Source organism: Lactuca virosa, chromosome 7 (genome assembly GCF_052849685.1).
Source record: "Lactuca virosa cultivar CGN04683 chromosome 7, Lactuca_virosa_CGN04683_v6, whole genome shotgun sequence".
Classification (NCBI taxonomy): Eukaryota; Viridiplantae; Streptophyta; class Magnoliopsida; order Asterales; family Asteraceae; genus Lactuca; species Lactuca virosa.
Window position 1 is genome coordinate 91199801 of NC_136432.1, and position 27024 is coordinate 91226824.

The window sequence follows — 27024 nt, forward strand, 5'->3', positions numbered from 1 at the left end:
ATAGTGTTCTCTTGTAATTGAAATTGTATGTATTATCTTGTAGTGTAAAATAGTTATACTTAAATAATTACTTAGTAGTGTATCCTTGTAATAGTGAAATAGAGTAGACTTTCCCAAACTATACCTATTATAGTTTGAATAAATGTTTTGGTTCTGTGAATTGTTCTTAGCAAAATAACGTAGAAATTCCAAAATTATACCAATTATAGTTTATTTGTAATGTTCTATAATGCCCTGAAAATGTAATGTAATGTACTGAAAACGTTTGCAACTTAATTGTATAAAAGTAAAATACCCTTATGCTTGACATATTACAAAAGGGTTAGAATATATATAATATTTTTAGAAAGCGTAGTGAATGCTCGTTTTGAAGCAATTGCAAAGGTTTTTAAAACTATTTGAAAATGTTTGTATAAACACAATAGTCCTGGTGTTTTACTTGTATCCCCCCCCCCCCCCCTAAAAACATTAAAACATTGAAAAAGTAGGGGTATGAACTCACCTTGTATGTGCGTTTGAGTTTGGGATAGCGAAGTGGTAGAGACGATCCTCCGGTTGTTGTATGAGCGAAATAACGTTACCCTAAAATAATTATATTTGACGTCGTATTTAAATTAAATAATTAATTAAGTATAAGGGGACTTACAATTAAATTGGAAATAAATGGGAAATGTTGGAAAATGGGGTTTACGGCTGGAACAATGCGTTTACAGTTGGATCATATGAAATTATGAAGATTTGAAGGACACTTGAAGATTTGAAGATGGATATGAATGTTCTTGATGGAAATTATGAAGTTTTGAAGGAATAGGGGCGTAAACACTTGAAGATTGAGAGAAAAAGTAATTGTTCACGGTTGAAGATTGAGAGAATTTTGAGGGTCTTTACGGATGGAAGTGAGTGAAATGAATGTGTTCTCGCCCAAACACATATATAGGGGTGTTTACGGCCTTAGGGCTTCTAGAAGGGGGTGTTTACGGATTCTAGTCAATGGAATAAGGGTTTACGGTTTGAATTTCACCCCTTTAGGGGTTTACAGATTGGTTTACACCCTTAAGGTGTTCACGGTTTGGAGTTTACACCCTTAAGGGTGTTCACAATTGGATTGTCCCACCAAAGACATGTGTTTATGGTTTGGACAATTCCAAAACCGTAAACACATTCCACTCTTTCTGAACTTTTGATTAAGTTAAGTTTAGCCCCTTAACTTGAACTAGTGTAAATTTGATTTGTTTTAGTATAATTCTATGATAAGTATGAAGTTTATACCACCCTATTTCAACATGGTTTCTCCATAATCTTGCATATATGTTAAATAATCACACTTGTAGTTTAGAGTTTTATTAAAAAGAAATAATGGGTTGTCACATTGGTGGTTTTGAAGAAGAAGGTGTTTGGAGAAGAAGCAAAGATGTGAAGAGAGCTTGTAGTTCCAGAAGTTTGGCACTATTTCTGACCTATTTGAGGTATAAAGCTTAAACCTTGGCCATTGCATGCTTAGATCTATTTTTGTGGTGATCAATGTTATATTTTGGTCCCATAGTTGAGATTCTTTGAGTTAAAGGAGTTTCAATCCATATGAGTTGTCCTTTTAGGCTCTTGGAAGTGTTAAGGGCCATAAAAATCGGACCTTGATGGTTTAGCCTCAACCATGCAATTGTTAGATGCCAACTAAAAGTGTTTATGGACTTGATTTATGTCTTAGTCCCCATTCACGCATGCAAAAGCATAAAGTTTATAACTTTATGGCTTAAGACGTTGTTAGGGACCTGGATCTATGTTTTGGACGTTAGGGATTAATGGAATAAGTCACTAGAAGGATTTTGGGTTGGCTGGCCAGTACGTTGGGCGTACTCCATAGTACTTTGCGCGTACTGGGTCAACCATCCATATTTGGTCAAGGCCAACGTACGTTGGGCGTGCATTCAGAGTACACCGCACGTACGCATGCAGTGGGCAAAATGATTTTCGGGCTCTAGGTTATTGGGCCTTGGATTGTTGGGCCTTAAGCCCACCTGTGGATTAAGGCCTATGGGCCTAGGGCTATGATGGATGGTATTTGGGCCTTATTGGGCCTTAGAGTTTATTTGATTGGGCTTGGACATTTTGGGTTGTTTTGAAATTGGGCCTTAGGAGGAAGACGCCCAATAAGGCAAGGATTAGGGAACCTTTTGCCTTAAGACATAAATTAGGGTTTGGATCTTGGAGTCATAATGTAATCTAATGGCTAATTAGAAATTTATGTTGTGCGATAGGGGGGAGTTCACGAGTCATTCGCCGAGTATGATTTGACACCCACAGTTTGAAGTGAGTCTCCCTTCATAGAATTCGTAGGTCGAAGGCACAAAGGTCGGCCCACTAGTTATGATATAGCATGATGATTGTCTTTGTGATAATTATCGGTTGTGCATGAACTGATTGATGCTTCTATGATCTATGTGTGATATTATGTGGTAGTGGTAGGGGTGAAATAGACCAGGTATCCAGTTGAAATAGACCAAAGGGGCAGGTCGAGTACCCATATATGCTCGACATAATCCGGTGGAAATAGACCGAAGGGGCAGGTCGAGCACCCAGATATACTCGGTAGTATTCGGTTGAAATAGACCGAAGGGGTAGGACAGCACCCGGATATGCTTGGTAGTATGTTTGTTCTGTATGTGGTATGGTGGGGAACTCACGAAGCTTTGTGCTTACAGTTTCAGTTTGTGTTTCAGGTACTTCCAGCTCGAAGGGAAAGGGGACGCCATGATCGCATCGCATCACACTATGTTTTTTCACAGTAGAGATTTTGGGACATATGCTCTGATAATACTTTTCTATGTTTTATTTTGATTACATAGTATGATCATCGTATGTTCACATTATGTTTTGAAATTGATGATGTTTTGGGATATGGGATTAGTAAATTTAAAAATAAAATTTTGGGGTCGTATTTTTGAGATGTTACAAGTTGGTATCAGAGCCTTAGTTTGAGGGATTCAGACACTGTTAACGTATCCCTCATGGAGAATGTCAAAAAAGGATAAGTCAAACTAACGTCGGGCTTGGCCAGATCAGAACCCAGTTAGACCCAGTCTGAGGCCAAGGTTGGGCCTTCGCCAATGCGAAGATCACTGGTGTGGCGGTTAAGGTGTAGAACCGCGCCTTAACCTCTTCTCCAAGGAATTACACCCCGACAAACGTGGGACCAATCAGAGAGTTCCACTTGCCCATCCGGCGATAGCCACGATCTTCATAATAATTAAAAGATTCCCCTCTAGACAATGAGGGAACGGGGCAGAAAGACGTGACGGAGATCCTCCAGTATGGGTCTGCCACGTCGCACCTCACGAGGGAATGCTCAACAAAATCAGTTGAGGGGCACACGTCTCTCAAACAGGTATAAAAGGATCCTTCTTCCTCACAAAGAAGGGGACGAAACTCTTTTTCCTGTGATTTACTCTTATCTCTCTCAGACCTCATACTAACTTGATCGTCGGAGCTTCGTCTTGGGAATTCCTCCCGGACTTTGACTAACGATCATCTTTCTCTTTTGCACTGTGATATCAGGAGAAGATACCTGTACGGATCTCATCTACAATCTCAACTCAACTTAACTCTCTCCAATATATCACAACATTTGGCGCCATCCGGGCGTATCTCTATAACGATACATCCACGAAGCAAAATCTGAAAGCAACGATGGCAGGTGGCATTCCAGTGACATCAGGGACATCGGAGAGAAGTCCACTGTGTCCAATGCAGTCACTAGATGGCGGGAAAACTTCCGTTCAGGAAGAACACGCTTCAAACCGCACACCAGTCTTACAGACACCATCCAGTTCTGCAGCTGAAACGACGACAACTTACATAGCCAGTCTATGGTGCCCAACAGCCAGCACAACTCCACAAGTAGCAATTGTAACCACAACTCCACAGATTATCGCAACGCAACAAACAGAGATCCCTGTTTCGCAACAACAATCCTTCCCGCACACTTCAGGCACTGGAACCTGGATCCCTCATACTATTCAACTGCAGCTACAATATCCCCCGATGGTTCGCCCACACGCCACCATGGCAGGTTTGCCTCATGTGCCGCTATTCGTACAACAACCACCGATATTCAACCAGCTTGTACAACATACCCGAAGTTTAATCCCTGCACTGTCTCAGCCGCAAGCGACAAGCGTGCATACCTCGACTAGTCAGGGATCCAATTCTTATGGATGCGGTATTCAGTCCTCAGTAGCACCTGAATTCAACCCCCTCATGGCAGCCGCTCAACCGTTCAACCCGTACACACAACAGTACGTAGGAGTAAGCCCATATATGGATCCCTCAGCAGGGCAATACGTAATCCAGCACTTTGGATTGCCGCCAAACCTACAGCAGTATCAACCGTACATCTCACCGGTGGCATGCATAACCAGATGTACGCGAGCCCCTACCAGATGCAGCAACACATGGCTTACAGTGGTATGTCATACTCATACATGGACAATCCCATGTGCAGCACAAGCTCCAATTTCAGCCACGAACTGCTGCAGTACGAGATCCTGCACACTGCGATGATACCAAACATGCCAAAGTACGATGACACTACAAACCCAGATGACCACATCGACAACTACGAGTGGACGATGACATCTCTTAAGATGGATCGTCGCTTCACTTGCACGTATTTCCCCTTCACCTTAACAGGAAACGCAGGCAAGTGGTTCAAGTCTCTAAGGTCGGGCAGTATCTCGAGTTTTGAGCAGCTAAAATACCTTTTCCTCAACAACTTCATGCAGTTGAGGAAAGGAAAAGCGGACGCCCACTTTGTGATGGCGTGCAAGCAAAAAGAAGGAGAATCGATATGTGAATATTATGACCAATTCACGCTAGCTACCTTGAATATCCTATAACATGAAGAGTTCATGGTGACAGGCGCCTTCGCCCAAGGCCTGCTTCCTTGACCTCTATCGAGGAAGATGCAAGGAACAGTTCCTAGATCCAGGGACGAACTCAAGTTCCATGTGGAAAATTACCTAAGGCAAATCAAGGGGGAAGAGAGAAAGAAGGCCAATCTCAAAGTTGTGGCCAATGTGTACATCAAACAGGAGGAAGCGGCATCCCGACCAAGCTCATCCCAGCCAGAGAGGCAAGATGGCAACCAACAGAAACACAATCGTCACTCCCGACATTATCACGGAGGTATCGACCTTTCACCAGAGATGATATAAGGAATGGTCATAATGATGTCCATGCAATCAATAAGACTCCAGAAAAGGAGAACAAAGACAAGACCAATTTCTATGAGTATCATAAAAGCAAAATGCATGATACCAACGAGTGCATGGTATTGAAGCGGGAGATCGATGAGAAACAACTAGCGGGAAACATAGTCGACATAGCAAAAGACCTCAGGGAAAAATGCGATGAGGATAAGCACCAGCCCAAAAATCAAAAGGATAGGGGAAAGGATCACGAAAGAAGGGCAGAGATACTTACCATCACAGGGCCCCGCTCATGTAGCAATCTCCAGAGCCAGCAAGCAGGCACGAAGGTATACCATCAAAACATCCTCAACATAGCATTTTCAATGAACGACCCCATGCTAGAGCACTAGGATCCAAATGACCCTCTTCACATCACCGGTTTCATTAGCCAAAACCGTGTTGAACAAGTGTACATCGATACCGGAAGCAGGGTCAACGTGATTTATGAACACTGCCTTCGGCAGTTACCAATTGAATGGAAAAAGCACCTCCAGCTACCACGCCAAGGCCCGCTAGTCGGGTTCACCGGTCATGTCATCTGGCCAACAGGAATAGTCACACTCCCATTTACATTGATCAGTCATGATGGAACCAAATAGATAACAAGGGCGCTCGAATTCTCGGTTGTTGACCTCCCGATCAACCACAATATTCTACTAGGTCGGCCAGCGCTATTCCAGCTACAAGCGATTCCGTCTCCTCTTCATGGTGTTCTCAAATTCAGCACGAGTGACGGACCGGCAACGGTAGTGGAAACCAAGCCAGGTAATGGATGTGATGCCCAACGAGAAAGGAAACAAGAAACCAAATTGTGTCGAAGCGAATGTTGTCAGAAGGTGGAGGATCCACAACGGAGGTTCGCGACAGCACAAGTGCTGATCTACGAATCCAGGAAAAGACAAAGTGATGTTTTCAGTTGGCTCACAACATCTCCCCTACAGAAAGGAGAGAGCGTTGACCTGAGGATGGCTCAGCCAGAGTATGGAGAAAAAATTGCGAAGTAAAGAAGCATCTACCCACGGGCACCAGCCTGGCCACAATCGATGACCGAACCATGCCCAGTCAAAGAGCGTTTTGGGACTCGAAGCAGATCTTGGCCAATGTCAAACATGAGCCAACATCTAGTGGGATGAAAGAGAAAAGCGCCAGGTGCAACAAAAATAGAGGCCGGATGCCACTCATTTTAACACACAAGCCTTCATATAGAAGAAAACTGACAAGGGCCTCTGATGAGCTAAACAACACCCCAAGTGACAGCATGACACGTAAGGTTGACAGACGCGTAGAAAAGAGCAGGTGGTACCCTCACCCGACCAAAGGGAGGCGCTTCCCACAGTCTCATAACACACCGGGTCTAGAAGAAGGGAAAGTGCGAGTGCCTCCAGAGCAGGAAAGACGAAATTCAGCTCTCTCACGCTGGGCACCGATGGTGGAAACGAGAGGAAACCCCAACCTATCAAGAAGCACTTGCAGCAGATGAGGAAAAGAGACACTTCCAACATGGTAGCCATAGCAGAGCACTTAATCAAAAAATATAGCGGAGGCTTAGAAAAAGGAGTATGGTCAAACTCCGCATAGGATAACCATACTCCAGGTGCCCAAGCGAAGACCGAGCATACGCCCTGATACGTAGACATGTAGGGTCTATTGTTTCTTGTCTTTCTTTTTCTTTCTAGAAAATAATATAACTTGCATTTTGAAAGAGCTTTCCAGAATTCTGTTTAACCAATTGCAAAAACACAAAGTATATAGGTTGTGCATATTTTCCAAGTAGCAACAACGACTGATCACCTACGCTACTTGAGCAAAATCTATGCAAGGATGCAACCGTAGGTCTTAAAAGAGTCATAATCTTTGCCTACAATGTGACAATGACATCTCAGAGCTGAGAATGTATAAATCCCAATTAATGGCATGAAACAAGGGGTTCTAAAAGATTCATAACCTTTCCCCTGAAAATTGAACAGTAAAAGGTCTTGAGGTGACGATATCGGCCAATGTATTGGTAGCTAAACCATACAGTATAGTCAACAGCATTGACTAACATTTCGTGGCTTAACATAATAAGCCTAATTAAACATACAGGTCAACGGAACATAACTCAATAAGTAGCAACTATACGACTTCTGAAGCACACATTAGCCGATCAACGCAAACTATAGAACAAGGGATTGTGCAAAAAATAATTACAGTAGCAACGTAAAATAGTCCGTCCTTAAAGATACCACAGGACAATTCAAAATATGTGTATACATATAAAAAAAGGGGGAGAAGGAGATGAGTTAATACCGCATCTCACGATGAACATCTGCGCCATCTTCCCGCGAGCCCTCCAGGCGGACTCATACCGGTCGCTGCAAGAATGAAATCTTCCCAGTTCTTCCCAACAATGGTGATGTTTCCCAGTCATTTACCAAGAGTCAGGTTACTCCCAAACAACTTGGGAAGACGGTCAGGAAAGTCTCGGGTTCTACGAAACCCATGCCCCACAAGGTTTCGGTTAATGCAAAGCCATTGTCGTTGCCAATTTTTCTTTGGAACATCTTGTTCAATAATCAACCAACGAATGCCCCTTCTCTTCGCTAGAGTGCGGACTCCAGAATTCGTATTCGAATAAAAAAAGTAACTGAAAACCCAAAAAGTGGGTATATAACCTAGAGATCGACAAATCAGTTCAAAACCGACGATCTTATTGACATCGCTAGGAGTTAACTCATCAACGGAGAAGCCGTAATGATGCACAATCATGTCAAAAAAATCAGAGGTTGGCAAGCGCAATCCCGCTGCGAACAGAGGGATCGGAATCCCCATTTTCCCTTGAGGACAGTCGTAGATCGATAACCCCTTTGCTGAAATCATCACATCGTGCTCCGATAGGAAACCGAAACGATCTTGCAGAAATTGGAATTCCTCTGCGGTAGGGACTCTACCATAACGGTCCATTGTTAAAAACATATGAAAATAGAAAATTTTCTAAGATGCTTGTGTTGATACAACGAAAGTAAAGAAAGAAGGTGAGGATGAAAGGTCTTGGGAAAAGGGGGGATTTTAAAGAAAAAAATTGGCGTCACGAACCATTTCACGATGGATCTGACACACATTGACGACGCTGTCTAAGGCCTGTCAAAAGCTAGGGATGATCCCAGACATACACGTGTTGAAATATAGGCCCGAACGGCGACGCTGTCAAACCGACACATACACCTACAAGCCTAAGGGACTTATTAATGTATCCCTCAGGGAGAATGTCAAAAAGGAGAAGTCAAACTAACGCTAGGCTTGGCCAGGTCAGAACCAAGTTGGACCCATTCAGAGGCCAAGGCCGAGACTTCGCCAATGCGAAGATCACTGGTGTGGCGGTTAAGGTGCAGAACCACGCCTTAACCTCTTCTCCAAGGAATTACACCCCAGAAAACATGGGACCAATCAGAGAGTTCCACTTTCCCATCCGACGATAGCTACGATCTTCATAATATTTAAAAGATTCCCTTCTAGCCAATGAGGGGATAAGGCAGAAAGAGTGACGGAGGATCCTCCAGTATGGTTCTGCCACGTCGCACCTCACGAGGGAATGCTCAACAGAATCAGTTGAGGGGCACACGCCTCTAAAACAGGTATAAAAGGATCTTTCTTCCTCACGAAGAAGGGGACGAAACTCTTTTTCCTGTGTTTTACTCTTATCTCTCTCAGACCTCATACTAACTTGATCGTCGGAGCTTCGTTCGGGGAATTCCTCCCGGACGTTGACTAACGATCATCTTTCTCTTTCGCACCGTGATACTAGGAGAATATACATGCACGGATCTCATCTACAATCCCAACTCAACTCAACTCTCTCCAATATATCACAAAAGGCACACTCTCGGGTGTGTGTAAACTCAAATCGAGGGTTTTGTAGGTTTTTATAAGAAAACTGTTTTTTAGGTAATGACTTTAATAAAAGACAAGGAGTGTGATGCATTCAATCGGCCGAGCTCAAGTAAGTTTTCCCCAAGATACCCATACATGTTATCTGTTATGATTTGGTTTATGAATATGTGAATCGCATGCTAGTTAGGGCTAGGGATCTGCTCAATTTTTGCATGATAGAATGCTAGGAGATATGCCTTAAATGTCTACTGTATGAGCTTGTAGACTTGCATGCTAGTGCTGATCAGTCAGTGATAGGATGACTTGATTAGGATATGTTTGTTTCTTGTTACCCGAAGCCCAAATGTTGATTTCTTTGTGCTTCTAGGAGTTCTAACTAACTTTAGTTAACCAGTAAGCGAATACGCCAAGTTACTTGTTTTGAAAACCAAATAGTTTTAGAAGACTAGGTTTGGGTTTATTAAGCAACTCTTGTTTGATTCCAACCATTGTAGTGTAAGACCTCTCATTCGAAGAATTATTTGGTTTTAGTGATATGTAATTGTATTCATGAACTAGTTAGAGGGAGTTAATGGAGTTACTTCGGCAACTGATGGCAGTAAGTGGTGAGAGTTGTGTCCTAGGAAATGCCTAGGAAGAGATTAGTGCCAGGAGCCTTATCTGATTTCAAATTGTATGTATGGATAGGAAGTGACCTGGAAGATTCAAAGCAATCCTTAAGGAAAGTACGAATAGATGTGGAAGGTAGTATGGGCCCATACTACTAAAAGAAGATGATCCGTACTCGGTCCGGGGAGAGCTGTGAGGAAACCATGGGGCTTGTAGAATGTGAAATTTCACGATTTGTGTTCATGATCCTGATAGTTGTATGGTTTGTTTCGGAATGGTGATGACGTGTCAGGGAGCAGGAGGTTCAGGATCTGGGTCTGGTTTGGGTACGGGTTCCGAGCCGATTGATGATGTCCTACGAGAGTTCATTGCATCCGAGATTACTAGTGGAATCCTTGATGCGACCCCGGTGATTTTCGGGTCGATCAAGGAGGGCATTATCGACCTGATGAAGGATCGCCTTAGGGACTTCAGGAGTGATATGGCACCTAGCTAGTCTGGGACTCGCACACTTTCCTTCAAGGATTTCAGGGGATATGAAGCACTAGACTTCTTCGGGGTAAAGGATTCCATCACAGCTAGATGGTGGATATCAGACATTGAGTGTGCTCAGATGACCAACTTCTGCCTCGAGGGGTCAAAGGTCAGGTTTGATATGGGTTGTTTGAGGGAGCGAGCTAGGGATTAGCGGGAGGAGGTTGGTTATGATTTGGGAGCCCCGACCATTGAGGCTTTGACCTGTTCAAATTTAGTGACCAGGTTCCGAGCAGAGTACGCACCAGCGGTGGAGATACAACAGCTGGCCAAGGAGATTATGGACATGAGACAAACGACAGAAACTGTGGCGGAGATCACCACCAAATTCAGGGATAGGGCCTTGTTGGTGCCCTAGTATGCATCTGACGAGGAGATGAGGAAAACCTGATATCACGACATGTTGAGACCAGACATCAAAGAGTTTGTTAGTTATTCGGCGCGCCCGACTCTGGATGATATGATAACCAGAGCACGATGCATTAATACATTACAACCGTCATTGTTCACATCAAGTACATTGTTTACATTACATAATCCAAAACGTAAATTGTTTATTGATTGACATCACACAAAGACGTTTCAGACACACACTTGGTGCTTCTTCATTCTAACGGTTACCTGAGAACACAAGTTATTTTGAAAACGGTCAACATATATAATGTTGGTGAGTTCATAAGCAGGTTTGATGTGAAAATGTTTTGTATTGTTTGTAAAACCCAGAAAATCCGATATTTTCTTTAACAAAAACTGTTTACGAAAAAGGTGTGATGATCCAGTTGTTGGATTAGTGTCTAAGTCCATAACTATTTCGGTATGTACTTGACCCGATGGTGCATGGTCCTTTTGGGTTGCCTTCACCAAAGCAACTTGATAGGATGAATTATGGAGAGAGAGGATTAATTATGATTTATTAATATATTACGAGAATAATATATTAAAGGAGAAATCATATTGTTTAATTAATATTAGTCAATAATTAATTAAGAATTAATTTTGTGGCTAAAAGAGATTAATTAAACTTAGGGGACTAGAACTATCAATTGTGTGATAGTTGAATATTGAGCTAATGGACTCCATATTAGAGGAGTGGACGAATTCTATGGGGAAACCCATTAGAAATCGCCCAAGGCCTCTAAGGAGGGAGTCCATGGGCTGCTTAGGGCCTAAGCAGTCAAATTAGGGTTTCCTTGTTAGATAACCCTAATAGCCTCACTATTTAAGGACCCCTAGGGCACCAAAAACGTGGCTAAGAGTTTCCTTAGGCTTTCTAGACGTTTTTGAGTGCCTCTCCTCTTCTCCTTCTTCATCCTCTTGCTCTTGGTGTTTGTGAGCCATTAGAGGTGTGACATTTGTGACACTAAGCTCTCAGAAGCCAATTACAAGAAGGAATAGATTGTTATTACTACATAACAATCAAAGGTAAGATCTAAACCCCATTCTTATGTTAATATTGATTATCACATGCCAGATCTAGGGTTTATGGCTTTGGATGATTATTGCATGTTCATTAGACAAACTAGATCCAAAGCTATAGGGTTTGCATGTACACCATAGGAATGATGTAGTGCTCAAAACCCATCACCAATAGTATACGTGTATATGATTTCAAAACATGTAAAAATGAAATGCCTTTCATAATAGTTCGTTGTATTATAGTTGTTATAAGTAGAAGTGAATAATGTTGTTCCCCGGAAACCAGATGTTTTCGGATATAAATAGCAAGATAGTTTTGTATTATTGTATAATCACTTTGCATCATCACAGCGTATGAATATGATTTCTCATGATTACTTGGATGGTAATGGATCTCTATGTGAGTCGTTATAACCATGCATAATAACGACTAATTCGTCTGTCTTGGCATTCTGTCGAGTGCCGGTTTTGAATTAAGATTTTGTCACCCTAGACTGGCCGAGTCTAACTGTAGCGAACATCTCAGGTGTGGGGGAGTCACCCCCGTATAGATCTATACACAAACTCTCGCTCTCCCTCCAGGAGACTCTGATTATAACTACATGCTACGACCGACACTTATTGGTGTCACCCGTTATTTCTCACTAAATCCAAATGAAATTGCATAACATTGTTTTACAACACGATTTATGTTTACTTGAATATAGGGTAAGCCTAACAGACATAAAAGAGGACAACGGTGGTCCACTGATGATGTATGTTATTATAGACTGTCGAGTATGCTATGGATACGTTATAGCCCATTAAGCATATTTTGAATGATTAGGGTCTTATTAGCAATGCAAATGGGCCACTGAGGCCCAATAGCATGTTAAAGCTGATAAAGGCCAATTAGGTATGTTATTGGGTCACTGGAAGCCCAATAAGCATGAATGAATACATTGGACCCAAAAATCATGATATTGGGCCACAAAGGCCCAATAGCATGAACATGAGGTTTTTAGGCCCAATCATTGAATCATTTATTGTTTATTGATTTTTAAGTTCGCAGTGTAGGTATTTGTCATATGCTAACTGTTTATTTGAAAAAAAAAATCCTTTGACGTTTGAATTATAACGAATCTTTGGTTATAATATATATGTATATATAACTATAAACATTTTTTTAAAAACCATGCGTTATAAAATTGATATTTTTAACCCAATAATTTAGTACTTGACTATTTGGACCAAAAATATTTATTTTGACCGTTTCAGCCCCTTTATCTATAAAAATGGCACTTTTAGTCCCTTTTGATGAAAATTGATATTTTTGATCCTTAAACCATTTTTCTTGACATTTTCGACCCAAACCTTATTTTGATAATAATTTCAGCCCAAAACTATTGTATTTGCCATTTCCAGCCCTTTTTTTGAAAAAAGTTTATACTTTTGGGTTAAATTCCGCAAGTTTTACAATTTTGACCCCAAAATCAAAAACTTTGCATTTTTAGTCCAATTTTTGCATCAAAGCCATTTTCAGCCCCTAAAAATAGTTTGTCAATGTTTTAGACTCATATTTTGGTAAGTTTACCACTTCACCCCCAAACTCTCCAATTTTTCGCAACTTTGGGCCCAAAAACTCGTGAGGCCCAATTATAAGCCCATTAAGCTATAATTTATGTTTTTGACCCCTAGAAAATGTTATTTCCATAAAAGTCAGATTTTTATGTAAATAATGTTATTTTACCCTTATAAAACCGAAAATATCATATTTTACCCAAATCTTTATTATTTTTGCAAAAATGACACTTATAAGGATTTTTGACTTTGTTTTCACTTCTTAAGCCTAAGGACCCTTAGATCTTTAAAGTGTGTGGTTTATTATGTCATTTGTTTGTGTAACCTTCACACTCTAGCCATATATTTCAAGATTTAGCAAATAATATCATATTTTCACAACATAAACCAAAGAAATCACATATAACAAGCATACACACATAGATCAACACATAGTACTTGTATTCTCCCCCCAAAACAAGTGAACACCTAAAACAAGGGGGTATGAACTTACCTTGGGTTTGTGGTTTCAATTTTGAAGAAGAGATGAAGAGATCTTGGTCCTAGCAAGCTTTCTTGGGTGGGTCTCGAACCTAGGAGGGTTCTAGTAGTGTGATCACCAAAAAGTTGCTTAGAAGGAGTGATCTAATCATGAGAATGAAGTTATAATACTTGAATGTGTAAAGACTTACCAAGAAATGATGATTTTTGGTGGTGAAAACCTTCTTGAAGATGTTCCAAATCTCAAAAATTAGAAAGGAAGGGAAGGAGAGTTGTTTTCCTTGAGAGTGTTTGAGAAAATTTTCAAGTACGATGTGTGTGTTTGTGTGTTCGGCCAAGAAGAAGAAAAGAGAGGGGGAAAGAGAGTTGAAGTGATAGGTGCATGGATGTATGGGAAGTTCATGGTTATTTGTTGTGTAGTTGCTCAATTATCCCTTAAACAAAAGTGAGGTGTCAATGCATTAATTTACACCATTATTCTCTTATATATATATATATATATATATATATATATATATATATATATATATATGTGTGTGTGTGTGTGTGTGTGTTGGGCCGAGAGAGAGAAGGAAGAGAAATGGTTTGGGCCTTTTGTGCTTGAGTTCGATAATATGAGGCCCAATTTGATGGTTTTCGGCCCATTGGGCCTTTAGAGTAGTTCACGGCCTAATCTTGTATAAAAGAATGGTTTTATGGCCCATTAGTGTTGATTAGATTTGGTGTGGACCAACAAGGCCCATTAAAGGTAACCTAATCCATTTTAGACTCATAAGGCCCAAAAAGGTTAAGTCTCATGTGAGTGGGTCCAACTAGAGCCCATTTAAGAGTTCTAAGCCCAAAATAGTCAAATTGGAAACTTATTGGTCCATTAGGCCCAATAAGGAAATCCTAGTCCATAATGGACTTGAACCAGGATTTTTAGGGTTTCCAATCTTTCGTTGACCATTTGAAGTGTTTGTATAAAGTGTTTGATGGAATTTTGGTGTCATTGAATAAACATCATGCATACTTTCAAGTTTTAGTTACGAATGTTATCATTGTTAATGTTTACAAAAGCATTAGAATTCCTAGTTGTGACATCATCCCCCCGTTAGAGGGAATTTCGTCCCGAAATTCTTTTTGAAGCTAGATTTGAGAATGCAAGAATAAGTGAGGGTACTTTTGCTTCATCTGGTCTTCGCGTTCCCATGTGAACTCCGGTCCACACTTTGCGTTCCATCGAACTTTCACAATCGGAATGCGACTTTGCTTAGTACGCTTCACTTCCCTGTCCATGATTTCAACTGGTTCCTCGATGAACAGGAGATTCTCATTGATTTCAATTTCTTCCAATGGGATGACAAGAGTTTTGTCGGATAAGCACTTCTTCAAATTGGAAACGTGGAACACGGGGTGTACACTGCTGAGCTCAACAGGTAGCTGCATCCTATAGGTCACTGGACCGATTCGGGAAAGAATATCGAATGGACCAATGTATCGTGGGTTTAGTTTTCCCCATTTCCCGAAACGAATCACCCCTTTCCAGGGAGAGACCTTTAACAACACCCGATCCCCGACTTGAAATTCTAAGGGCTTTCGCCCGTTTATCAGCATAGCTCTTCTTTCGGTCTCATGATGCTTGAAGTCGAGCTCTGATTTGGACTATCTTCTCCGTCGTTTCGCGTATGATTTTTGGCCCTATTAAAGCAGTGTTTGGTGTTTGCCCTCTTGCTAGCTGAGCGTCACCTACCTCAGCCCAACACAACGGTGATCTACATTTACGACCATATAATGCTTCGAAGGGAGCAACTTTAATGCTCGTGTGATAACTATTATTGTACGAAAACTCAATCAAAGGTAAGTGGGTATCCCACGACCTTCCGAAGTCAATCACACATGCTCGAAGCATATCATCAAGCGTTTGTATGGTTCGCTCACTTTGACCATCCGTCTGTGGGTGGTAAGCAGTGCTCATGTCGAGTTGTGTTCCCATAGCCTTTTGAATTGATTGCCAAAAGCGTGAAGTGAATCTACTATCTCGATCTGATATGATAGATATTGGCACTCCATGGAGTCTCACAATTTCCTTGATGTAGATTCTAGTCAATCGTTCCATCTTGTATGATTCCTTTATTGGCAGGAAATGGACGGATTTTGTCAACCTATCGACTATCACCCATATGGCATCTAATCCATCAGTTGACTTGGGTAATTTGGTCACAAAGTCCATGGTAATCCTTTCCCATTTCCACTCGGGTATTACCAGCTGTTGTAATAGTCCCGAGGGCTTTTGATATTCTACCTTCACTTTAGCGCAAGTGAGGCACTTGCTAACGTAAGTGGCAATTTCTGCGTTCATGTTCGGCCACCAATAATGTTGTTTGATATCCAGGTACATTTGATCTGAACCCGGATGGATGGAGTATCGTGTCTTATGAGCTTCATTCATGACTACCTCTCTGAATCCCCCAAGTTTAGGGACCCAAATTCGGTTCATGAAATAATAAGTTCCATCCCCCTTGACTTCGAAGTTCTTTTCCATTCCACGTAACGCTTCGCTTGTTTTGTTTTCTGTCTTCATGGCATCAAACTGGGCTTCTTTGATTTGCGAGAATAGATGAGATTAAACGGTTATCGAAAGAGTTTTCACACGACGATTCGAGTATTCTTTTTGACTCAAGGCATCAGCTACCACGTTAGCCTTGCATGGGTGGTACTTGATTTCACACTCATAATCGTTTAGCAGCTCAAACCATCTTCGCTGCCTCATGTTTAACTCTTTTTGATTTAAAATGTGTTGAAGGCTCTTGTGGTCGGTAAAAATGGTGCACTTTGTACCATAAAGGTAGTGCCTCCAAATCTTCAAAGCAAAGACCACAACTCCCAATTCAAGATTATGGGTGGTATAGTTCACCTCGTGTGTCTTTAGTTGCCGGGATGCATAAGCTATCACCTTCCTCCGCTGCATGAGTACACAACCTAAACCCTGATTCGAAGCATCACAGTAAACTACGAAGTCCTCGGTTCCCTCTGGTAATGATAGTACAGGTGCACTACAGAGAGCTCGTTTCAGAGTTCGGAAGGCAACCTCCTGCTTTTCTGTCCATTCGAATGGTACCCCCTTTTGTGTAAGCATGGTAAGAGGCTTGGCTATTCTGGAGAAGTTCTGGATGAATCTTCTGTAATAGCCTGCGAGACCCAAAAATTGGCGAATTTCTGTGGGTGTCCTTGGGACTGCCCATCCTTCAATGGCTTTAACCTTGGAAGGGTCCACATGCATCCTTTCTTGGCTAACAACATGTCCTAAAAAGTTTACGCTACGGAGCCAGAATTCACACTTAGAGAGTTTTACGTATAACTTTTCGGCTCGCAAGGTTTCCAAGATTTGTCGGAGATGTTGCCCATGTTCCTCTTCGCTTCGAGAATAGACCAGGATGTCGTCGATGAAAATGATGACAAAGTTGTTGAGGAATGGTCGGCAAACTCGATTCATCAGGTCCATAAATGCAGCAGGAGCATTTGTTAGACCGAAGGGCATTACAACAAATTCATAATGTCCATAGCGAGTTCGAAAAGCGGTCTTGGGGATATCCTCCTCCCGGACCTTGAGTTGATGATAGTCGGATCGCAGATCTATCTTAGAGAAGTAATTTGCTCCATGAAGCTGGTCGAATAGATCGTGATTCGTGGAAGTGGGTAGCGATTCTTGATAGTGATCTTATTCAACTCTCTATAATCGATGCACATCCTAAAGGATCCGTCCTTCTTCTTAACGAAAAGGACCGGAGCTCCCCAAGGTGAGAAGCTGGGTCGGATGAATCCTTTGTTTAAGATTTCGTTGAGTTGGCTTGACAATTGTTGCATCTCCGCATGATCCAACCTATAGGGCGATTTGGCGATGGGAGTAGCTCCTGGCACAAGGTCGATTCGGAACTCGACTTGTCTTTCTGGGGGTATCCCTGGAAGATCTTCAGGAAAGATGTCAGGGAAATCACAAGCCACAGGGATGTCTTGAATATTAACCTCTTCCTTGGATTTATCCACGATGTGAGCCAGAAACGCAAAGTCCTTCTTTTGTAGACACTTCTGTGCCTTAATACATGAGATAAGACGAAGGTTCATACTGGGTTTGTCTCCGTATATGATTAGGGTTTTGTGGTTAGGGAGATGAAGGCGAACAGCCTTCTCGTGACACATAATTTCAGCATGATGGGGGCTCAACCAATCCATGCCGATGATTACATCAAAACTCCTAATAGTTACAGGCATCAAGTTTATTTGAAATGCGTGGTGATTTAAAGTTAGGGTACATCCTATGTAGATTTCCCCAGTTGATTCTGTTTTCCCATTAGCCATTTCCACCGTAAAGGTTTCATTAAGCTTTTGGGGTTGTTTTTTTAGCAAATGTTTGAATTTATTACTCACAAAACTCCGCTCTGCCCCGGTGTCAAACAGGATGCATGCATATGTGTTGTTAAGGAGAAACGTACCAGTGACAACAGCAGGATCTTGAACCGCTTCTCCTTGACCCATAGTCAGCACTCTCCCAGCTCCTCCATTCCCTTGGTTGTTGACATTGGGGCAGTTTCGACATAAATGCCCAATCCTTCCACATCGATAACAGGTGTGGCTAGCCCCAACATTGTTGTCGTTGTTGTTGTTGTTGTTGTTGCGGTTGTTGTTGTTGTTGTTTCCCTGTTGCTGGTTCTGGGGAGGATAGGTTCTACAGTATTTTATTGTATGACCCTTTCGGTTGCAACTGGTACAATGCATCTCCCTGCATTCACCATTGTGATGGAGATTGCACTTGTTGCACTTTGGGAGATTTCCGGCATACTGCTTAGGGGCACTTGGTGTGGACGAGGCTGGAGCATGTGGTGTGGAGGGAACTTGGGTGGTTGCAGCATAACGACTCTATGAGTAATGTAATCACTTAAACATGGAGTCGGTAGTACAATACATGGTAAACATACGAGAACATATCACTAGTAGGTAAAGTTGGTCCTAATCACGACGAGATGCATCGGGGGGGTGGTGTTGTAGATGTGGATGCTCCCTGAAGTCGAGCCACTTGTCGCTCCATGTCTCGAAGTCGGGCCTCCCACATCTCCTGTCTCATGTGGAATTACCTAATAACCTCCTGTGTTTCCTGCTCGGCCCTTGCAACCCTCTCTTGCATCTGATGCATGTGGTCAGCAGTGTTCTGAGCTAAGTTGCCGGTATCCCTCAATCGTCTTACCACAACAGGAAGTGCTCGGTCTGCCGGTCCTTCATCCCTCAGATCATAGAATTCCCTCGCCATGCCGTACGGGGGGTCGCTGACCTTGCTGCCTACTCCATCTCCAAATGTCAACTCCCCATGGGGGTGTAGGTCCATTAGGGCCCATCCAATGTGCTGGAACCCTAACTAGAAATGGTGGGTTGATGACTACGGACTCTGCGTCCGAGTCATCGTCACTATTGTCGGTAGATTCCTCCCCTCCAGAGTCAGCTACAGGCTCTGCAGGTCCGTCTTCGATCCCATCCTCTTGTTCCTCCTCGGGTTCCTCCTCAGGCTCCTCTTCAGGTTCCTCCTCAGACTCCTCTTCAGGTTCCTCCTCAGACTCCTCAAGCCATCCGTTATTCCCCTGATTAGGGAAATACGGATCTCCAGGAAGATGGAAGCCAGCCATACTGTCTGCAAGAGGGTATATAAATAAACTATTATTATTCCTAAGACATTTTAGTTGTTATTGAAATTGGTTTGATGTTCTCCTCTTGGTTAACAAAAGGGTATGCCTTAGGTTTACTGACCATCGCGACCGCTCCAGGGCATGTGATAGTTGTATTCTGAAGGAAATGTAGTTGATCAGGCTACATTCATCCCTAATACAACTGCGAACAGTCCTGACTTAACCGAGATGTCGGGATCTTCAAATGTCTTATTTGAATTGTTATTTTGTTTATTTTTCAAAGTCGCACAAGTAAGAGTGTTTATTATTATGTTTTATTTGTTTTGTTCAGAGTTATTTAGTCCCTCTTTGGGTTTATAGTTTCATATCAATGTGTGGTTAGATATGTCAGTTCACTATAAACAGTGCTCTGATACCAACCTGTCACACCCCCGAACCAGACGGCGGAAACGTCCGAGGGCTCGTGTGACTTAAATTGAAATATCATCACAATGAATATACATGAAACATAACATAAACATCACCATGCATTAATACATTACAAACGTCAGTGTTCACATCAAGTACATTTTTTACATTACATAATCCAAAACGTAAATTGTTTATCGATTGACATCACACAAAGACGTTTCAGACACACACTTGGTGCTTCTTCATTCTAACGGTTACCTGAGAACACAAGTTATTTTGAAAACGGTCAACATATATAATGTTAGTGAGTTCATAAGCAGGTTTGATGTGAAAATGTTTTGTATTGTTTGGAAAACCCAGAAAATCCGATATTTTCTGTAACAAAAACTGTTTACGAAAAAGGTGTGATAGTCCAATAGTATACGTGTATATGATTTCAAAACATGTAAAAATGAAATGCCTTTCATAATAGTTCGTTGTATTATAGTTGTTGTAAGTAGAAGTGAATAATGTTGTTCCCCGGAAAACCCGATGTTTTCCGATATAAATAGCAAGATAGTTTTGTATTATTGTATAATCACTTTGCATCATCACAGCGTATGAATATGATTTCTCATGATTACTTGGATGGTAATGGATCTCTACGTGAGTCGTTATAACCATGCATAATAATGACTAGTTCGCCTGTCTTGGCATTCTGTCGAGTGTCGGTTTTGAATTAAGATTTTGTCACCCTAGACTGGCCGAGTCTAACTGTAGCGAACAGCTCATGTGTGGGGGAGTCACCCCCGTATAGATCTATACACAAACTCTCGCTCTCCCTCCAGGAGACTCTGATTATAACTACAAGCTACGACCGACACTTATTGGTGTCACCCGTTATTTCTCACTAAATCCGAATGAAATTGCATAACATTGTTTTACAACCCGATTTATGTTTACTTGAATATAGGGTAAGCCTAACAGACATAAAAGAGGACAACGGTGGTCCACTGATGATCTATGTTATTATAGACCGTCGAGTATGTCACGGATACGTTATAGCCCATTAAGCATATTTTGAATGATTAGGGTCTTATTAGCAATGCAAATGGGCCACTGAGGCCCAATAGCATGTTAAAGCTGATAAAGGCCCATTAGGTATGTTATTGGGTCACCGGAAGCCCAATAAGCATGAATGAATACATTGGGCCCAAAATCATGATATTGGGCCACAAAGGCCCAATAGCACGATGTGACAGCCCGAAAATTTTTGCTTTGAAAGCTCATTCAATCAACTCAACTGAGTGTCAGACTCATTGGTAATGAGTTCTAGCCTGGTTAAAGGTCATTCTAAGGAGTTTTAAGCCTAGTACACTTAAGGAATGGGTGTTAGAATGTACCTGCTAGAGACACTGTTCAACAAATCAAGCCTTAACCCCTTCATTTAGAGTTCACGGCCACAACACTTGAGTTTACGGCTGTAAACTCAAGGTGGGCCGTAAACTCCCCCTTATAGGCTCATATCCTTCAACTTTCTTCATTCTTTCATTTCCAACTCAAGAACACTCCATTTCTCTCTCAACTATCATCCCGATTTTCTTCCTAGATTTTCAAAAGTTGTAAGTGTTCTTCCTTGATTTGTTGATACATCTCTTAATCTAGTATCATCTAATGATTTCATCCATGGAAATCATCTTTTCTTAGATCTTCAAGAAACACCAAGAACACCAAGAACACACACTAGTGTTCTTGGACCTTAATCACCATTTCAAGCCTCTAGATCGTAAGTACTCTTCCCTATACTTGATATCTAGTTAAGACTCATGCTTAGAACCTTGAAATCATCAAGAATGCAAGACCAAAAGGAGTTTACGGCCAAGCCATCTCCCATGGCCGTAAACCCCTATAAGGGTGCCATTTTGGCCATAAACCCACCTAGATGCAAAGCTTGTGACCTAGAACCCTTCCTTCATGAAAATAGGACCTTGAACCACTCTCAATTGCATAATGACCATGAGTTTACGGCTATAAACTCCTTGCTTGGCCGTAAACTCATCAAAAGACTCCATTAGGATGGTCTTTCTCATTTTTGTGTAGAGCAATAGTCCCTCAAGCTTCCCTAGCCTTCAAACACCCTCATATGCATCTTTGACCATGAGTTTACGGACGTAAACTCCCTTGGCCGTAAACACATGACCGTAAACACCAAACCATGTCCTTAAACACCCATTAGATGAATCACATGTGATTCCAACACTTGGTCAAAGTGTTTCCCAGTCCCATGAGGTGTTTCCTTGCATTGGTTTGCTTCCAAACACTATATTTATGTCCGTATATGCCAACATATGTCATTTAGGACTTGTTGTGTCTCGGGACTTCATTCGTGGAACTTCTCATCCTTACACGCGTATCCGTTGAATCACCCACATCAGGTGAGTTCATACCCCGTAATAAATCTTTTAACTGTTTTAAATGCTTTAAGAGGGGGGGATACAAGTTAAACACAATGATAATTGTGTAATTGTTTGTTATAAACATCTTTCAAAATATTGCGTATGTCTTTTATAAGTGATCAAAACATTTCAAAAACTCTTTTAAAGTTATGTTACTTTATAGTTTTACAAAACTCTGTTTTTAAAGTACAATCATAACTTAGTAGATAAATGAGTCTTTTCAATAACAGTTCAGGTAAAACATTAGTAAACTATAATAGGTATAGTTTAGGAAGATACTACTCGTTACTTCTAGTACAATGAAGCATACAAAGAGTCAGTTCATACATGAGTCAAAGCATACTATTATGAGAAACAAACAGAACATACTATGATGAGAAACAAAGAGAACATACTATTATGAGAATCAAACAGAACATACTATGATGAGAAACAAACAGAACATACTATTATGAGAAACAAACAGAACATACTACATACTAGACAGAGAGAACGTACAATACAGCTAGTACATACAATACAGCTAGTACATACAATATATATACAAGTATACCATAACATAAATGTGAATCACTGTTTCGAGGCATGGCATCACCTGTCATGGTTCGATTTGCAACCAGAATCTCCTAGAGGGAGAGCGTGAATTTGGGTATAGACATATACTGGATTGACTATCCTACACCTTGCTGTTAGCTACAGTGGGATTTGCAAGTCTACGGGTGCCAAATGTCATTTCTTCCGACGTCTTTCATCGTCGTGTTATTAGTCAATAGTATAGTGCAATCATATCACATTATACCTTAAATAACAATTGGTTTAAGGTAAATAGTACATCAGTAGTTACTATAATACAATACTACAGTACTATTATTATTTCCCCATTACATTCATTGTGATATTCTCAGATATTCGGTAATGTAAAAACTATATTTTTGGTTAATGATAGTCTCGCTTGAGAAAATACACACTCATGCAAGAAACAAACACACATAACATTAGATGCCTTGGTAGAAGGCTACGTTTAATAGAAAGGACCATAATGCTAACCTTATGATTCCTTAATGTATACATCAAAGGATATATATATATATATATATATATATATATATATATATATATATATATATATATATATATATATATCAATAGGATCCGACAGGTAATAGGATGTGTGCTCTCCGCTTCATTTCCTGTTCCTTGTTTGGTTGTGGGCTTGGAACGAATTCACCCAGTCTATTTTCTATTCGATTCTAGATATCTATATGCTTAGTATACATTAAGTCATCATAAGGGTACCAAGTATGGGTCAAGTCATAGGACACAGAGTCAATGCACAGTTTTCTAGTACAAAACATACTTTCCAAATCAGAACTTTTGGTATATAAAACTAGGAACTTACCAGTTAAGGGTTTAATCCATTTTATTAAACCAGTATAAACTTAAAGGACCTTAGGTGATTAACTCTATAATACTTTAGTTTATACATCATGGTTATATATCATTAATACCCAATAGGTAGTTGGATGTGTGCTTTCCGCCTTACTTCCTGTTCCTCGTTTGGTTGTGGGCTTAGGGCAGATTCACCCAATTAACTCTCTATTCGATATTAGATCATATATAGCCAGTATAAACTAAGTGATTATAGAAGTAATCGCTATGGTCACCATTTTATTATAAGGAATAAGGGTTTTCTTAAAGAATCTTTTCATTAAATATAAAGGAACCATTACAATTAACTCCATGAGTAACAAGTGAATACACCAGAGTTATATACCACAATGATCAAACAAACAATGGGATGTGTGTTTTCCGCCTTAGGGCAGATGCGCACAATCGATTATTTGTTTACTCTGAGTCTTATATAACTTGTATCCATTTGGTACTCATAGAAAGGATTGTAGAGTCATTTTTACTTATCTTTCATCAAAGTAGGAAATATAGGATTTTCTAAGAGGAACAGGCGAACTTTTCTAAACAGAACTTACAACGTACTACATTTTTCAACTACATTTTACAAACAACTTTCTACAACTTACTTACATCACTAACATCTTATGAACTCACCAGCTTAATTACTGATCAACTCTTTCAAATAACTTGTATTCTCAGGAACCTAGTAGACAGGTACTCGTGCTGGGAATTCAGAAGATGGAGCATAATAGCTTCAAGACTTGTTTTGTTATTTGCTTATGTATTCTATGTTTTGTGAACACACACTTTGTAAACACTTTCTTTCTAATGATATGGTTGTTCATTACTTTGCTTACTATGATGCATGTCTTGTGATACTAAACATGACGTCCTCCACCCCCGAACGTTTCCGCCGTTCCAGTTTTGGGGTGCGACAGATTGGTATCAGAGCATTGTTTATAGTGAACTAAGTATATCAACCGATAAAAGATATACAACTATAAATACAATGGGGCTTAAGTGCTCTGGATAATGATATATTTTAAGAGTATAACGATAAGTTATAAAAATATACCTACTTGCTTATACATGTACATACTAGACCAAGTATCACAAGAAGAACAGAACTAAAGTATTTAAAGGTTGAACACTATCGTCAAACCTGAACAGTTATGTAATCATAGCTAGGATCAATATAGCCTGATCAACTATATTCATTTGAGATGTAACCGACATGTGTTTGGAAGCGATGTGGTGTTGCAACAGTCTTAAAACTTACCTAAACACCAGTCAAGAGAATACTAGATCAAGTACATTAGAGTTAGAATACTATAGGAGTATTGTATGATACTATAACGCGATAACAAGTTTAAAACATACCAAGTACATTACGTTAAAATACTATAGGAGTATTTTAGGCACCATATAAATAACTTGTGTGATAACTTAAAAGACCCTTACAGATAGGTCTATAATCTTGCAACGTATACTCCTAAAGTTTTATATATAATTGAGATCTTATAGACTTAGAATTTGTGATCTACGCTTCGCTACCCATTCCTCTTATGGTTGTGGTTTTGGAGTAGGATCACTTATTCGAAGGTCTATTTAATCTTGAATTATATACAACTAGTATACCTTGTGCAATTATAGGAGGACTCTGTAAGGATCACCCCATAAAGTTACCTTAAATCTCATAGATTCTTTAGTCACTTCCATTCTCGCACGACAAGCCCAGATGGATGTAACCACTTCCTCGTAGTAGACAACAGGAGAGTCAGGAGGAAACAAGAGCAAGTTCATGAGGAGCTTTCAAAGAGGGATCAACCGAAGTAACCAAAACGTCTTACACGTCACACTAATAAATAATAATATTGTTAACTTAACGAGCGAGTGGAGACACTGCTCACATTTTGTGTTAGGATTATTTTCTTACATGCAGCTGGTAACAGTTATACAGGCAACATATATTCATTCAAGGATAGCCATTTCAAATTCATAGAGTTTATTAGGTATAGACTCTTTTATGAATTGTTTCTAGAACCCTGTGGAAGTCAGGACCCGATACAACCAGAACTAGGATAACCTTGTCTTTTCAGCTTTCGGCTTGTGTCCATTGCTTTAGATTTATTCCGTCTCATCTTTGTATTCTTTTAGCAAGGATGCCTCCTCGCAGATCAAACAGACGCACTACTCCGATAACTCCAACTCAACAGCCACTACCTCCGCCACAATTCGATACTGCTACTCTCTACGCAACGATATCCTCCGCAGTGGCAACTGCTATAGCTCACCTCGGTGAAAGTGGTACCTTCGGATCTGGTAGCGCACTACTAGAAAAACAGCCTTTTACGACGCGCAATGCGTGTCGTAAAACGCTCAGACGACGCGAAAATGTGTGTCAAGAAAGGCCCTGTCATAACGAGAGACGACACGCTTTTGCGCGTCGTCTATTTATGACGCGCATTTATGACACGCATTTATGACGCACAGTTATGACACGCAATGCGTATCAAGGAAGGCCCTGTCATAAAGAAAGACGACACGCATTTGTGTGTCGTAACCTTACGACGCACGTGTTTATGACACGCAATGCGTATCAAGGAAGCCCCTATCATAAATGAAGATGACACGCATTTGTGTGCCATAAACTTCAGTAACCATTTTCGATATGCATTTATGACGCGTCTGTATGATACTCATTTACGCATAGTACAAAAATATGTAATCAAATATATACCAAAACAATCAATTTCATCCAATAACATCATGTCAAAAAATTGTAATACATTGATATTACGGGGATCTAATTGTACATTGTTATTAAGAGGTTTTCCCTAATTATATAACCTAATACTACATTGCTATTAAGGGACACCTTCTACAATGTAATGCTATACAAACTAAAAAGATATACACAAAGATGATAAACATCAAATTCCAACTAAGTAGAGTTGCATCTTGCCTTTCATAATTCTTTAAGACTAATGAACCCCTGCTCCGATAATTCTTGTGACCTGATCAAATAAAAGTCAAAAAAATTAATATGCTAATATAATTATTAGAAGAATCAAACATGGAATGTTAGTTGTAAAAGACAAAATTACCCTTTTCTCCATCCAAAGAATGTGGGACCGCACTTGAGATATGATATTTGATCCATGTGGTGTTCCGGGTTCCATATGATATTTGATCCATGTGGTGTTCCGGGTTCCATTAAAACCTGCTCTACATTGAAAATATTTGCATAAGTATGTATTGATAGAAGATAACTTTGTGGTGTTCCGGGTTCCATTAAGAAATGTAGTCAGATTGTTAGAAGTTAGAAGTTATTCAAGTGGATAAAATTTACCAATAGTAGAGATGTTTCCCATTTAAGGACAGGCCAACCACCAAAAG